The 14491-nt window shown below is 35.8% G+C and overlaps 1 long non-coding RNA gene and 1 other non-coding gene across 2 annotated transcripts in view; both read left to right on the top strand.

The window, feature by feature from the left end:
* LOC125805051 (uncharacterized) overlaps positions 1-14491 on the top strand; it is a 67917-nt gene that overhangs the window by 10381 nt on the left and 43045 nt on the right. The window lies entirely within an intron of this gene.
* On the top strand, positions 1207-14386 carry LOC111196467 (uncharacterized). The gene is made up of 3 exons (XR_007441325.1): positions 1207-1538; positions 3624-3744; positions 14291-14386. It is a non-coding gene; the product is annotated as an uncharacterized LOC111196467 (transcript).

Below are 14491 nucleotides of genomic sequence, written 5' to 3'. Positions count from 1 at the left end.
TACCGGGACTTCACTCAAGCTGCTGGAATACAAGTCCCGTCTTCTCCCGTTCTTTTGGTTTATATGAACATATATTTACATATGATGTGACAAGCGGCCTCCGACTAACATTTAACATCATTAAGCTCTGGTTTATCAAACAAGCTTCTGATATTATGACAATAAATAATATCTCACATGAGGACCGCTGTGGAGGTGTTTCAATGAACAAATTGATGTAAAATCACTGTTTTTCGATATATGTTATTTGTATTTATTTTGATATTAGTGTTTTACTGAACTAATAAGCACATACACTATGCTGGTTACTCGTTAATTTGCGAGCGAGTTCATAGGTCATATAATAAAGGTATATTATTATTATTATTATTATTATTATTATTATTATTATTATTGCTGTTGCTATTGCCCTCCTGTTGTTTTCATTCTTTGTTAGCTATTTGTTTGGTCTCAATATAAAATTAAAAATCCATAATTTGAGCTCATACAATTCATTTTATGTAAAAAAAATAATAAATCTAATAAATTTATTTTATTTATGGTACAAAATAATATTTTTGGGTGCCGGAGAATATTATCATTTGTAAGTAAAGGAATGGAAACCCAAAAGTGTACAAAAGCACTTGTAATTTATTAAATATTAAATATTACTGACCAAATGGAAATAGCCCTCTGTAAAATATTATTTCAGACCTGTAATAGGCCAGCAATACAAATAATAAACCATCTATAATGTTAGCTGAAACGTTCGCTAGCTCTATAAGGATAAATACAAAATGCAAAAACAGATTATGTATGATTTTATTTAATACGAAAGCAGTGAAGCGCAAATGGATGAATTTTTATGATGGTTGTTTTAATGTTTGGGTAGGAAGAAAATACAATTCAATCCTAATGAAATCGGTGTTTAGCTTAAAAATTGTATTGAATGATTTAATGATGCAATAGGTGATGTGTGTAATGTTCTGTTATTTGTGTCCGAAAAAAGATGAATATAGTAAAATTATAATATTAATTTAATTAAGTTAAACATTAGATAAAGGTAACAGTAAAACAATGGAAGCCTCTTAGAGCCGCAGGACTTTATTTTTAAAAGCTAGTTGCCAGCAGAGCCATAGAGAGAGATCTCTCTCTATGGCTCTGGTTGCCAGCTGTAATGTGCAATGTGATTGGCTTCTGAGCTAAAGTAGAGTGATGTCATTGGCTCCTGAGCGGAGCTCCGGAAGTGTGCAGCTGTGGGTGTTCAGTGCAGCAGCAGAGTGATGGGGAGTGTTATTCATTTTACTGGATTTAATCTTCAGGAGTATGTGTATTGATTGGACATGTGCTTATGGTCTGAGCGCGGGTTGCACAGATGTCTGCTGCTGTTTAAATAAAGACTGTAATTCTCTTCCGGATAATATGGAAAAGGGGGTCCAGGTTTTTCCTGGTCTCTTCAGTAAAGAGGAGCAGCAGAAGATCCAGCTCTGATCAGCAGCTCCACACCTTTGTACTCAGACTGCTCTACGGGAGGAAAACCATCAGCTCACCTGCTGCAGGTATGGAGATGTTCCACTCTTCAAACTGCTCTACATTTACTCTCAGATACAAACACATTCAGAACATCACACACCAGCAGCTTCACCCAGGGGGTGGAGAATTATCTTCTAGTTATGTCTGATCAACACTTTCATTATGCTGTATTTAAGGTGAACAGGAGATTTAGCTAGTGATTTAGCGGATGGAGCCTCACTGAAGCTTTTGAAGCTTCTTCCTGATTTTGCCGAAAAAGATTCGAGGCTTTGAAGCCTCAGAAAGAGTGACATCTGGTGGCTAAAATAAATTATTACAGCCTGCATTTTACTTCGAAGCAAATGAACCCTGTGAGATTTACTGCTCAATCAATATCCCTTCTAAACCACTGTTAACTATGTTTTATTATTAAAGTGATGCAATAAATACTTGGTTGTTGTCATTATTTAAAAAACACAATTAATATGTTTTTTTATATGATTAGAAGAAATATTTTGCCAGTGTATAGTGACCCTGGCATTTGAACGATTGTGTGTGGTGACACATAGATTTGGACCTATAATGTTCAATATAAAAGACAAAGAAAAACCTTTGAATGTAGATTCAAATTTCTAAAACAACTGAATGTCTCATGCAGATGTACATTAGGCATTTTTTTTTACAAAAAAATAAAGGTCACGTGTTTATTTAATGATTCACTAATGTTTATTAAAACTGTTGCAATATTTACATTGAATTTATGTTAAAATATCTGGAAATTTTAACAACTATTAAATTTGAAAATACCATATAATGAAGGAATGGGGTGCTGAGGTGCTGTCATGCACGAAGATGTCTCAGCATTAAGGGGGTGTTTTATATTATATGCTAACTCCTAGGAATAGAGCTGACACCGCTCCTTTAAAATATAAATATTTTCATTACACACCATATTGTTGTGTTATTGTTAAATAACATAACATTTTAATACATTTAGTGCTTACTCTATTCCTCACTATTTTCTCAAAATGATTCCAAGCAGTGGAACGCTTGGTTGAGGTAGAGGTGGTGGAAGATTCCATACTGTTTACAAGATCAATAATGTACTTGAATACTGTACAACACAAACAGGCCATCAAAAGCTTTACTGTTTTAGGTAGTCAGTGAGACATGGGCTGTGTCCAGGAACGTTTGCTACTCCTCCTCTCCTACCCCGGAAGAAGGTGGAGGAATCGAGGAGAGGAGAGGAGGAGGAGGAGGAACGGAGGGAAGGAGCTGTAATTGGGGAAATGGGCCAGCTTTTAGATAGGTTGTTGACTACCGATGAACTGAGCCAATCACAACGCTCACTTTCATCACATCCCGGATACTGCCCAGCCAATCACAGCTTCTGGATAGAGTTCCAGCATACAAAAATAAAAACGAGAGATCAATAAACACAATTACAAGTTCTAGAGATCATAAGTTTAACAAGCATATCAAGCTTCAAAGTACAGCCCGATTAGCTATTGATGAAGGTTGCATATGTAAATATTAAATTATTTTAATAGTGAAATATGATTTCATTGAATGTAATAAAACAAATAATAATAAATAATAAATAACATAAATAATATTATATTTTGCATACATGTTGAAGTGATGTGTACATGTACAACAACATGTTACATATAGGGTCATTAATATAGTTTTACTGAACATACAGCTTACCTAAACTAAACATTATATTACTGCTTTACTGGCTGTTTAATTAGACAAGGAACCTAGTTAATTAATATGCTTATGACGTATATTTGGGCGTTGCCTTCCCCATTTTCGCGTGCTCTGTGGGCGTGGATGCAGTGATGTCATTGGAAAATCCTTAAAAGTCTTCCGGAGTAGGATACTTTAATGCATCCTCCGTTGGAAGCCTCCTACAGGAGGATTTTAAGCGGCTTCTTTTGTCTCCTACGGTATTCGGATAGGCGGCAAGATGGCGTCACGAAATCAGTTTCCGGGTCACGGAGGAGAGGAGGAGGATCGGTAGGAAAAAGGAGACACTTTTGGGGTTTCTGGACGCAGCCCATGTCTTATTCTGAACTAGAATTCTTCTGTATTTCACATTTCACTTATGTTTTTATTGCTTCTTTCAGAAATGGATGCCGTCCTGTTTCAAGTCTACCACTGTTCCTAGACTGTCGTCGACTGGCCAACCTGAGTGAACTTGCACTTTATAAAAAACACAACAACAGAAGATATTACAAAGATATTCAGGTACTGAAAGAGAAGAACATGGCATCCAGAGAAATCTCCAAAACTCACCGAACATCTCCTACATCTTACAGACAAATGCAGGAAAGTACACGCAAGAAGAAAACACACCACTGCTCCGACTGTGGAAAGTTTTTTAGTCATCAGCGTAATCTCCAACATCACCAGCTTATTCACACTGGAGAGAAACCGTATCTTTGCTCAGACTGTGGAAAGTGTTTTAATCATCAGAATACTCTCCGAAGACATCAGCGTATTCACACTGGAGAGAAACCGTATCAGTGCTCAGATTGTGGAAAGAGCTTTAATCGACAGAGTAATCTCAAAACACACGAGCACACTCACACAGGAGAGAAACCTTATCACTGTTCAGATTGTGGCAAGAGCTTTACTAGACAGAGTCATCTCAGAATACACCAGCTCATTCACACAGGAGAGAAACCCTATCACTGTTTAGGATGTGAGAAGAGTTTTAGTCATTTGAATCATCTGAAGACACACAAGCTCATTCACACGGGAGAGAAGCCGTATCACTGTTTAGACTGCGGGGCAAGTTTTAATCGTCAGAGTCATCTTAACACACACCGACTCATTCACACTGGAGAGAAACCATATCAGTGCTTGAAGTGTGGGAAGAGTTTCAATCGACAGAGTAATCTAAGCACACACCAGCGCCTTCACACTGGAGAGAAACCCTATTTCTGTTCAGACTGTGGGAAGAGTTTTAGGCATTCAAATACACTAAAAATACACAAATGCAGACAGCGTAAGAACAGTTACAGAAGTGGTCAGAAACTAGATTTCAAAAACATGGAAAACATGTATGCAGAAGAAAATTGTGTTAATTTAAACAGTTAATTTAAAGCATTTTTATCAAGAATATAATGTTGTGTGCTTAATATGGAGCATATAGCCCTTGTATTGTAAAGGTTTTCTTGACCCAGATCTTAAAGTAGTGCCATCTGCTCAGCAGAGCTTAATTCATTAGATATGGTAAATGCTTACCTCATTCTTACACAACCAGTTAATTTCTTTTTGCAATAATTGTGTTTAAACACATTTTTTTTTTCAATTGTATTGTGAAATAACTATGATTAAATCACCTGACAACAGATCTGTGGACGAGTTCCATAATTTCTCCCCTAAATTTGAAACCAAACAACTATTCTTCACTGACCTAAGTCCTTTAATTATCTCACTTCTGGTGTTGTCAGCAAACTTAAGAACCTATCAGTTGCTAACTGAGGAGAACCTTACAAGATCGATCAATCAATCAATAAATAAGTAAATAAACCAAAAAAGCAATAATAATAGTAATAATAATAAAAGAAAAAACAAGTTCAAAGGCATTATTACAAAACTATTTAAAAAATAAAATAATAATATAAGGAAAGAAATAAAAAGGGGATTAAAGAAAGAGTTAAGAATAAATTATTAAGTAAAACAGGTACAGGAAGTCTGAAGGTGGTTAGTTATTAAATGTTTAAAATGATTTAGTGACACCAGTGAGCTGAGTTTTAAAGTTTCCTGTAGTGAAATCCAGTTTACTGGTGCACTGTAGCTAAAAGCAGATTTTCCCAGTTCACTAAAAACTTTTGGAACCTGGCAGCTGATCCAATCACTAGAGCGAGTCTGATAATTACTGTTTTTTACATACATCAATGAAGTGATGTATTCTGGCAAATGACCGGAGAGTGTTTTATAAATAAAAATCAACCAGTGTGTTTCCCTTCTTATCGTTAAAGATGGCCAACCAACTTTTGTGTACAGCTCACAGTGATGAGTTCTGTATGGATCTCCAGTGATGAACCTCAGTGCAGAGTGATACACTGGATCCAGTAATTGGAGGGAGCTGGAGGGAGCATGTTTATAAATAATGTCGTCATAGTCCAGCACTGACAGTAAAGTTGCTTCAACTAATCTGTTTCTGGTGTGCATGGGAAAACAGGGCTTGTGTCTTTAAAAATATCACAGCTTCTGTCTGCATTTACTGACTAGTTTATTTATGTGTGCTTTAAAACTGAGTTTATCATCCAGCCATTTGCCAAGGTATTTATATTCTGTGACTCTCTATGGTGGATCCTCTCTATGGTGGAGCAACATGAACTTAGTTTGCATGGCATTTAAAACTAGTTTATACAATGCAACTTAAATGAGCTTTGTAATTATCTTGTTGCAGCTTGAACAGAATCATCTGAGCAATATAAAATTGTCATCTGCATAAAGGTAGATTTTGCAGTCTGAGGTAGAAGCAGAGGTAGCAATATCATTTATGTATATATCAAATGGAACTGGACGATTTCAATTGTTGGTTCACTAGAGATTCTAACATCTTTGTTAGACACGACAGTTTTAAGATATATAATTGTTTTGGTCTAAAATTATTTAACTCCGTTGTCTCACCACATTTATGCAGAGGAATTACATGAGCTGTTTTCCAGACACTGGGAATTCTGCAAGATAAAACTGAGAGATTACAAATGGCTGAAGTGAGAAAAGACCATGTGTTTTAGAAACAGAGTTGGGATGAGTTTTATTCAATTTTGTTTGTGCTATTTCTATAAGATGTGGCCAGCTGCAGCAAAATGTGAGTTAAAAGCTTGACATATTTCCTTCTGGTCAGAAATCAGCTCATCATTAACTAAAACAATGGTTGGAAAAGGTTGTTTTCCAGACGTTTTGAGGGTTTCTAGAGCTGGAGATTAAGTTTAGGGGCTATTCTGATTTAGCTTCTCTAACAGCAGAGGTGCATTTGTTTCTCAACTGTCTAAAAGTAAGCCAATGGTCTCTCTCCCCTGAGCGTCCAGCAGTTGACCAAGCTTTATTTCTGGCCTTCAACAATGAGGAAACTTCACCTGTAAACCAGGGGCTTTACCTGTTTCTTATGACTTTTTGAAAGGGGCATGTTTGTTTACCACTGTTAGGAAGGTTTTACTGAAATGGTTTAGTGCCCCATCAACATCTGGGATTTCTGAAGTAAGGTAGATTTCACTCATTGCCAAGTCAGAAAGGAAAGCTTGCTCGTTAAAATTATTAAACATTTCTTCTAACTACCAAATGAGAGCCTGTTTTGTTTGTACAACTGCTTCTAATGCATCCGATGGGACAATGATCACTTATGCCAAGTTCAAAAACTCCTGAGGCAGTAATTTTGTCAGCTTTATTGGACAGTATTGGATCTATCAGAGTTGACTTGGTAGGTTCTTTCAGATTTGGGCGAGTTCGTTCATCAATTAATTGTGTTAAGGTAAGATTTCTTTAATCCAGTGCTAGAAAAGGTCATGTCTACTTCATCAAAGCTAGCTTTCAAAATATTTTCAGTTAACTGACATGAACTCCACAGAAAGTAAAAAAAAAAGTGAACTGAAGGCGACTACCTATGAAGAATAGGTTAAGATTCCTAAGAGAAAAACGGCAAGTGTTAAGGCACTCTTCAGTTTCTTAACATCTGAGCTATATTAACATGTTTTGTCCTTTTTCTGTACAATAAACATTGTGTGTAACTTTTGAAGATCTGCCTTTTGCAGATGTTTATAGTAAACATTAGAATATCTATCCACAACCTAACCAAACTAATGTATGAGAATCTGGGTAGATAACAAGGCCACACAGTGTGCAGTAAACATTCTTCATCCTGTTGCCATTCAGCTTGTGCTCCAGACTACATCTCTATATCTCTCTTAAAGTTAGCTTGCCAACTAACTAGTTTAGCTAAGTCATGTAATATTAATATCTACTGGTAATATGTAGCTATGCTAGCAAGCAACCTTAGACCTAAAATAGTACAGAACTTCCAAATATTACAATTTTAAGTTATATAACACAAAGTATTATCATAATATGTAGCTATATTTAGGCTAAGTTTAATATAGACGTTAAAATTTGCAGCTCACCAACTTTCACCCAGAGAGAAGTGCAATGAGAGGTAATGTACGTATTCATATTCTTACCCTGTTTTCTTTATTAAATACAGATACTTTTACTGTTAATTTACAGATATTTTATATCTGATATATATGATCTATGATCTATATATGATATATATGTGTATTCTGCGTTGTTTCTGTGTAGAAACTACTAGAATGTAGGGTGGGAGTTTTAGGACTACATGACCCTTAAAATGGAGATTTTCAGAAGCACTTTCAACACTGAGGCTATGAGAATCACTTGCAAGGTGGCGGCACAAGCAGCCACAGAAAACCACACATTTTAGTGTTTTCCTTGGTAAAAATTACGATAACCACTATATTACCATAGTTATATGTAGCTACAATGTGTGTATGATGTGTATGACCATTTTCTTCATAAGAAGCATACAAAAAAACACTTCAGCTGCTAGCTAGCTAACCAACTTTCCTGTTTCATCTGAAATGTTGCAACAGACAGCACCATTTAAGCTCAAAAAGAAAACAAACAAAGAAAATGCTCTTAAGGTAACTACCAGAAGTTAACCAGCAGCTAGACTGCTAAACTTTAGCACTCTACTGCTATAACCTATATCATAATTGGGTACTTGAAGGGTTGTCCCAATTCTTAGAGGGAGGATTTCACCCCTTCCCCTTATAACTCTGATCCAAGGGGTAGGGAAATTGAGAAATTGGAATTTGGCCTTTGTCAAAGAATACTGCATTATTTTCTGACTGCTGGAAGAAAAGGTGTTTGTATTCCTGTGGACATCATCGATTGCAGATCGCTAATTAAGTGATTGTAATTCTTCATTCTGGTCTTGATTCAGTGGATATTTGGTAAAGATTTCATAGAGCCTCATTTTTTTCTGGTGCTAAGGTCTTATTACTAATATACCAAGTCTCTAAATGTCCTGGTGAAAGTGGTTGGGCTTATATAAAATCCCCTGTGATTTCACAGGTGTAGAAATTGATCATAACTAAACTGAAATTATAAAGGTAGAGGAATCAGGCTTACAAAAGACCAAAACCACCTGTGACACCTACTCAGGAAAATAGAATACATGGACAGTAGTCAGCATTGAGTTCTTACTCAACCTATAAATAACATCAGCAGACTTCAATCCAAACTAGGGTTGCAACGGTATGAGATTTTCACGGTATGATAACCGTCTCAGAAAATACCGCGGTATCACGGTTATCACGGTATCACAGTTTGTTACATATATTATTAAACTGACCCTTAAAGAAATTACAACAAAGGTTTTTTGTTCAATTAACTATTTATTGTAGACACTACACCATCAGGTGAAGGAAACCATGTTTTTCCACTACTCTTAAGGGCAGTGTATACATAAATAGTTGATATATAACCAGATCCTGCAGAAAGAGGGGATTTATTTCTGACATGATCCTCACAATAGAGATTACTATTTTAAGGCTTTCACACCTTAAAACCTTCAACATATGAAAAACAGGCGCGTCAGAATTTGAAAATGAACGCATGTAAATGAATGGCGTCTTTCACATCCAGTCCGGCCAGGACCTTTACACGGACACGTGAATCCATCGTAGCACGCACTTCACGCCTGTACCTGCGTGCCCAAATTTCGGATAACTCAGCGCTTTTGAGGGCGCTAACCGCATGGGTTATGCACGACTACAAAGAGGTTTTATTTAGGTTCAGATTAAAATTATAAACTAAACACATACTTAGCGCTGCACAGCGGGGTGGTGTTCTCGGAGATGGGAGATCAGGGGCCTCATGTACTAAGACTTGCGTGGACTTCCTACTAAAATGTTCCATACGCTCAGATCTGAAAAGTTCCGTACGCACAAAAAAATCCGGATTTATCAAACCGTGCGTAGGCAGAATTCCACGTACTTTCTCTTAGTACATCACAATCAACTTGAAATCAAGCGCAAATGCACGAAAGCAGCACACTTGCCACGACTCCTCCCTCAATTACGCAGAGTATAATGTTATATTATTATTATTATTATTATTATTAATATTATTATTATTATTATTATTATTAATAATAATATTATATACGCATAGCGTATAATTACCCATGTTTTAAGTTTTATTATTCTAAGATAAATGCTTTCATTTAAATGCTTTAAATGAGTTGCCTACCAAAAAGACACACGTCACGCACTCAGCTTGTTTTCTTATGCTCTTGGAAATCTAAAACTGCTTATAAGCCAGTCATCATCATGGGCCAAAAAAACATAATGGTCACGGAAAATGCGCGCTCAATGAATTCGGCCATTAGCAGTATTTTCCAGTAATGCCAACGCTGCATCTCCAACAACTCCAGCGCAAACCTGATCTAGGCTAAGTGGAAACACGTTAAACGATTATTTCTGTAAGACAATGAAACTGTCTGATTAATTTACTTTATTTTACCCAATAATGCTTACTTCAATGTGTGCATAAAGGATATCTTAATAGTTGTAATTTCAATGCATCGCCTCTAAGTGTCGCCAAATGACAAAAACACAATACATACGCACAAAAAAAGGCGTACGCCCAAAACAAAACTTCCGTGGGGGAACGCACTTTCACACGTTCAAGTCAAATTTAGTACATCAGACCGTGAAATATGGCGTACGCAATGTTTTTGTGCGTACGCACCTTTAGTACATGAGGCCCCAGGTTTGATGTATTTCCTCCTTTAGCTGTGACTTTACGGCCACATTGATTACAAGCTTGTTGATTACAAGATTACAAGTCTGTTTTCAGGCTGTTTGAATGAGCGAAATATGATCAGAATTATGTTAATTAACACTAACATAGAAGCATAGAACTATTAAAATAATTTTTAAGAACAGCTAAACACAGTGGAGAAGTTCGGAGAAGTTCACGTGCGAGAGAGATACACAGAGAGAGAGAGAGAGAGAGAGAGAGATTTGCGTGTTCTTGTATGAGCTACTCACAGGTAAAGATTCTCTTTTATCTCCTCGTGCTCATATTTTAGTCCAATACATAATTCTGCAGTTTCTCAGTGTTTTCTGTCGTATTTTGCGGCTAGCGCGAGCGCTTACAACTAACACCGCGGGCCGCGAGGTGCTGCCGCTGTTATGCCGAATCCGACTCCCTGCTCAATCCGACTCCCGCTTCGCAGACCGAATCGGCACAACACCTCCCGCTGTAGAACTGCGGGAGTGAAAACAGCGCTTATAAATAAGTTAGTTAAGTTTCACTTTCAGTTTTCGTTATTTGGTTCGTTTTCATTAACAATAATAATTGGTTACTTAGCAACATTGTGATTATCACACCAGAGCTTTATTTAAAAATAAAATATATAATTAAAAAACAGATGCCTACATCTCAGACTATTTTCTGGGTCAGGTCTGGTTCGGGCAGAGAATCTAAGCTCTAGTCTGATGCACTTTCTGCCGTTCTCACCGCTGTGTGCTGAGTAGCTGAAGCTGAGCAGAGTTGCGCATGCGCAGGGGAGTTTCTCCGCTGGCTTGCGTTTTACCGGTAATAAGCAAACACACACGGTATGATAACCGTGCATTTTAATACCACGGTATACCGTGAAACCGGTTACCGCTGCAACCCTAATCCAAACCTTACATCACCAATCACAAGGCAAGCAAGCAGATATTTTTGATAATATTTCACATGGGACTGTATGAACAACATAGATACACATAACCCAATTATAGTAGGGTACCTGATAGTTTTACCTGAATCTAATTGTGGGAATGACAACAAATTTCATGCAAGAGAAGTGTGTGCAATAACCTTACGGCCCATGGTAATGTGAGCGTTTTTCATAGATCTTTTAGAATTGCCTTTTTTTAGATTCACGTCTCTGTACGTTAATTTAAAATAATACAAAAAGGAAACCAGCTTTTCTTTTTACTGTAAAACAAGAGCCTGTATTGTTTATTTAATTTTTATCTTTAAAGAAACTGTATTAAAAGGACTTGGGATTTCCAAGGTAAAATATTACTCCATTAATAGAAGAAGTCCTCCCTTTAGACCTACATCTAAGCACAAATACAATATTTACCATTAAATGTACTAAAGTGGCAAAAGTAAAAGTATCAATTTATTATGGCTTTTTTTTTTTTAGATTTAGCTCATTTTAGGTCAAAAGAGTAGCGTCATTGTTGATTCACCAATCTTTTTAATAGAATTATGTTATATATTCAGACAACCTGGAGCTATTATGATCTATAATTGCTAGAAGTGTTCCTGAGACAATGCAGTGATTTTCAGTACAGTAGCACTAATCAGCCTGTTATTATTTCAAGTTATTAATGCAGTGCTGCCAGAGGGCCAACGATTACCAGCATCCAGTACTCACCATCAGCCTTTACCTTATACACAGGGATTTTTCCCAGATTCTCTGTATCTTTTGACTTTAAGGAATATTTGTCTTAAACTGAAATGGAGACTGGTAACCTTCTACCCATATTTGCTTCTGATAGACTTTTTGTACCCAATAATGTTAGTGTAAATTGCTCTGATTGCAGCTGTTTTTATTAGTACTTACCTTTAAAGCATTTTGTTGCCCTGTCCCAACTTTTATGAGATGTACTGCTGCATCCACTTCTAAATTAGTTATTTTGTCATTTCATATTTTTCACCATCTGCTATTTTAATGTATATCAAACTTGGGTCATTCTGTTTTTATTTACATTTATTTATTTATTTTACAAAGCATTCCAACTTTTTTGGAACTGGGGTTGTATTTTGTTTTATAAATAGAACTTCTGGAACTGTTTAAAGCAACAGATTTCTTCTCTATAAAAACAAGTTATCCATAATTGTTAAATCTGGATTAGGACCTGGAATGGTTTTAGGTGTGTAACTGCATATTTTCATGACTGATTTTAGTGCACTTGTGTTTTTTAAGTGTATTAGAATGCCTGAAGTTTTTGCCACAGTCTGAGCAGTAATACTGTTTCTCTCCTGTGTGAATACGCTGGTGTATTTGGAGAGTGTTTTGATGACTGAAGCTCTTCCCACAGTCTGAGCAGTAATATGGTTTCTCTCCAGTATGAATACGCTGGTGTATTTGGAGATTACTCTGTCGATTAAAACTCTGTCCACAGTCTGAGCACTGATATGGTTTCTCCCCGGTGTGAATACGCTGGTGTCTTTGGAGAGTAATCAGATGATTGAAACTTTTCCCACATTCTGAGCACTGATAGGGTTTCTCTCCAGTGTGAACGAGCTGATGTTGTTTGAGATGAATCTGCTGATTAAAACTCTTTCCGCAGTCTGAGCAGTGATAAGGTTTTTCTCCAGTGTGAATCAGTTGGTGTGTTTTAAGATGGCTCTGTTGATTAAAATTCTTTCCACAGTTAGTGCAGGGGTATGTTCTCTTCTTGTCTGTACTTTCCTGCATTTGTCTTTGTGGTGTAGGAGAAGGCGTTTGCTGAATATTGAATATTTCTTTAGATTCCATGTTTTTCTCTTTTAGACGCTTAATATATTTTTCAAATCTACTGAATGTGTTTATTTAAGAAGCTAAATTCCAACATACAGGGAGTTGGAGAAAAGTTGGATGGGATGGCATTTATATCTGCAAGAAACAGAAAAAAGAGAAAGCCCAAGATAAATACAAAGTCAACATAATCCTAGTTTCATATGGAAAATAAAAAGTAGTAAATGCTACCAGTAGTGATAAGGACACTAAAAAATACAAAACTAGACAAGAATCACTCAGGAATGAAAAGGAGAGAGCATTTGTCTCAGGCACCATCTGCTAAACCATTTCCTTTTCATTTGCCTCTCTGTCACACCTGTTCTTACTTTCACCTGATTCACATTTACTTTAACTGACTTAACTGGCTCCAAGTTATACAGTGATGAGTATGTGTTTCTGTAAAACAGAATTTTTATTCAGAATTAATTCAGGTGCTATGATCATGAATTACATTAACAAAAGAAAGATTAATGAGCCCAGGCTGTCATGCAAGCCTGCCACATAAAGTGGAAATAAACATATATATATATATATATATATATATATATATATATATATATATATATATATATATATATATATATATATAGCTATATTACAGTTACTATATGCCTCTTGGGCTGGTCCTCTCATTAAATATGTATTAGAATTGTTGTTTGTCTCATTAACTACTAACTAATTTAACAGAGAGATTTTAACATGACAACGTGACATGACCAGTATTTATTTTATTATTTAATTTATGTTATTTATTATAATTCATTTATGAATAGTTTATTTTATTTTTAATAAATAAGTTTAATATATTTGTTAACAGGTTATCTCAATGCTTGTGTGATTAAGGTACAGCATAAATAGTCCTGTTTACTAGTGAATCTCAAAAGTGAAAAAAAAAATATTTGTGTTTAATATCGTTCAGTAAACGGTCACCTTTTGTATTATGTTTAAAGCGACACATTTAGCATTAAGGTTCGGATTTAGAAACTAATTTTGTATTAAATTATGATAGCAAAATTCTCATTAATTCTATTCTGGTTTTCTGATATGCATTAGTAATTGTTTTGTGCCAAAACAAATCCAATAAATGTTTGTTGATATTGTTTATTTTATATAAAGAAGTAAATAATGAATAAAAACAACACCAAGGTTAATACAATCATACTTCTTGTCTTCATTTTTTTTAAACAGGATATTTTCTCCCAGAAAAAGAAAGGATAATAAAAGGTAAGTAATGTTCTCAAAAAGTGTAATTGTATTTATCTATTTAGTTTCTACTTAACGTTACTCATCATAATTAGAATATTATAGACTCTGGCATTACATGGCTCACGGCTGGTCCATTATTACTGGAAAAAGCTAAGCTAAGCATCAGCCAGAGAGAATAGCAGC

Source organism: Astyanax mexicanus, chromosome 11 (assembly GCF_023375975.1).
Source record: "Astyanax mexicanus isolate ESR-SI-001 chromosome 11, AstMex3_surface, whole genome shotgun sequence".
Lineage (NCBI taxonomy): Eukaryota > Metazoa > Chordata > Actinopteri > Characiformes > Acestrorhamphidae > Astyanax > Astyanax mexicanus.
This window is presented reverse-complemented; position numbering and strand designations above follow the sequence as displayed.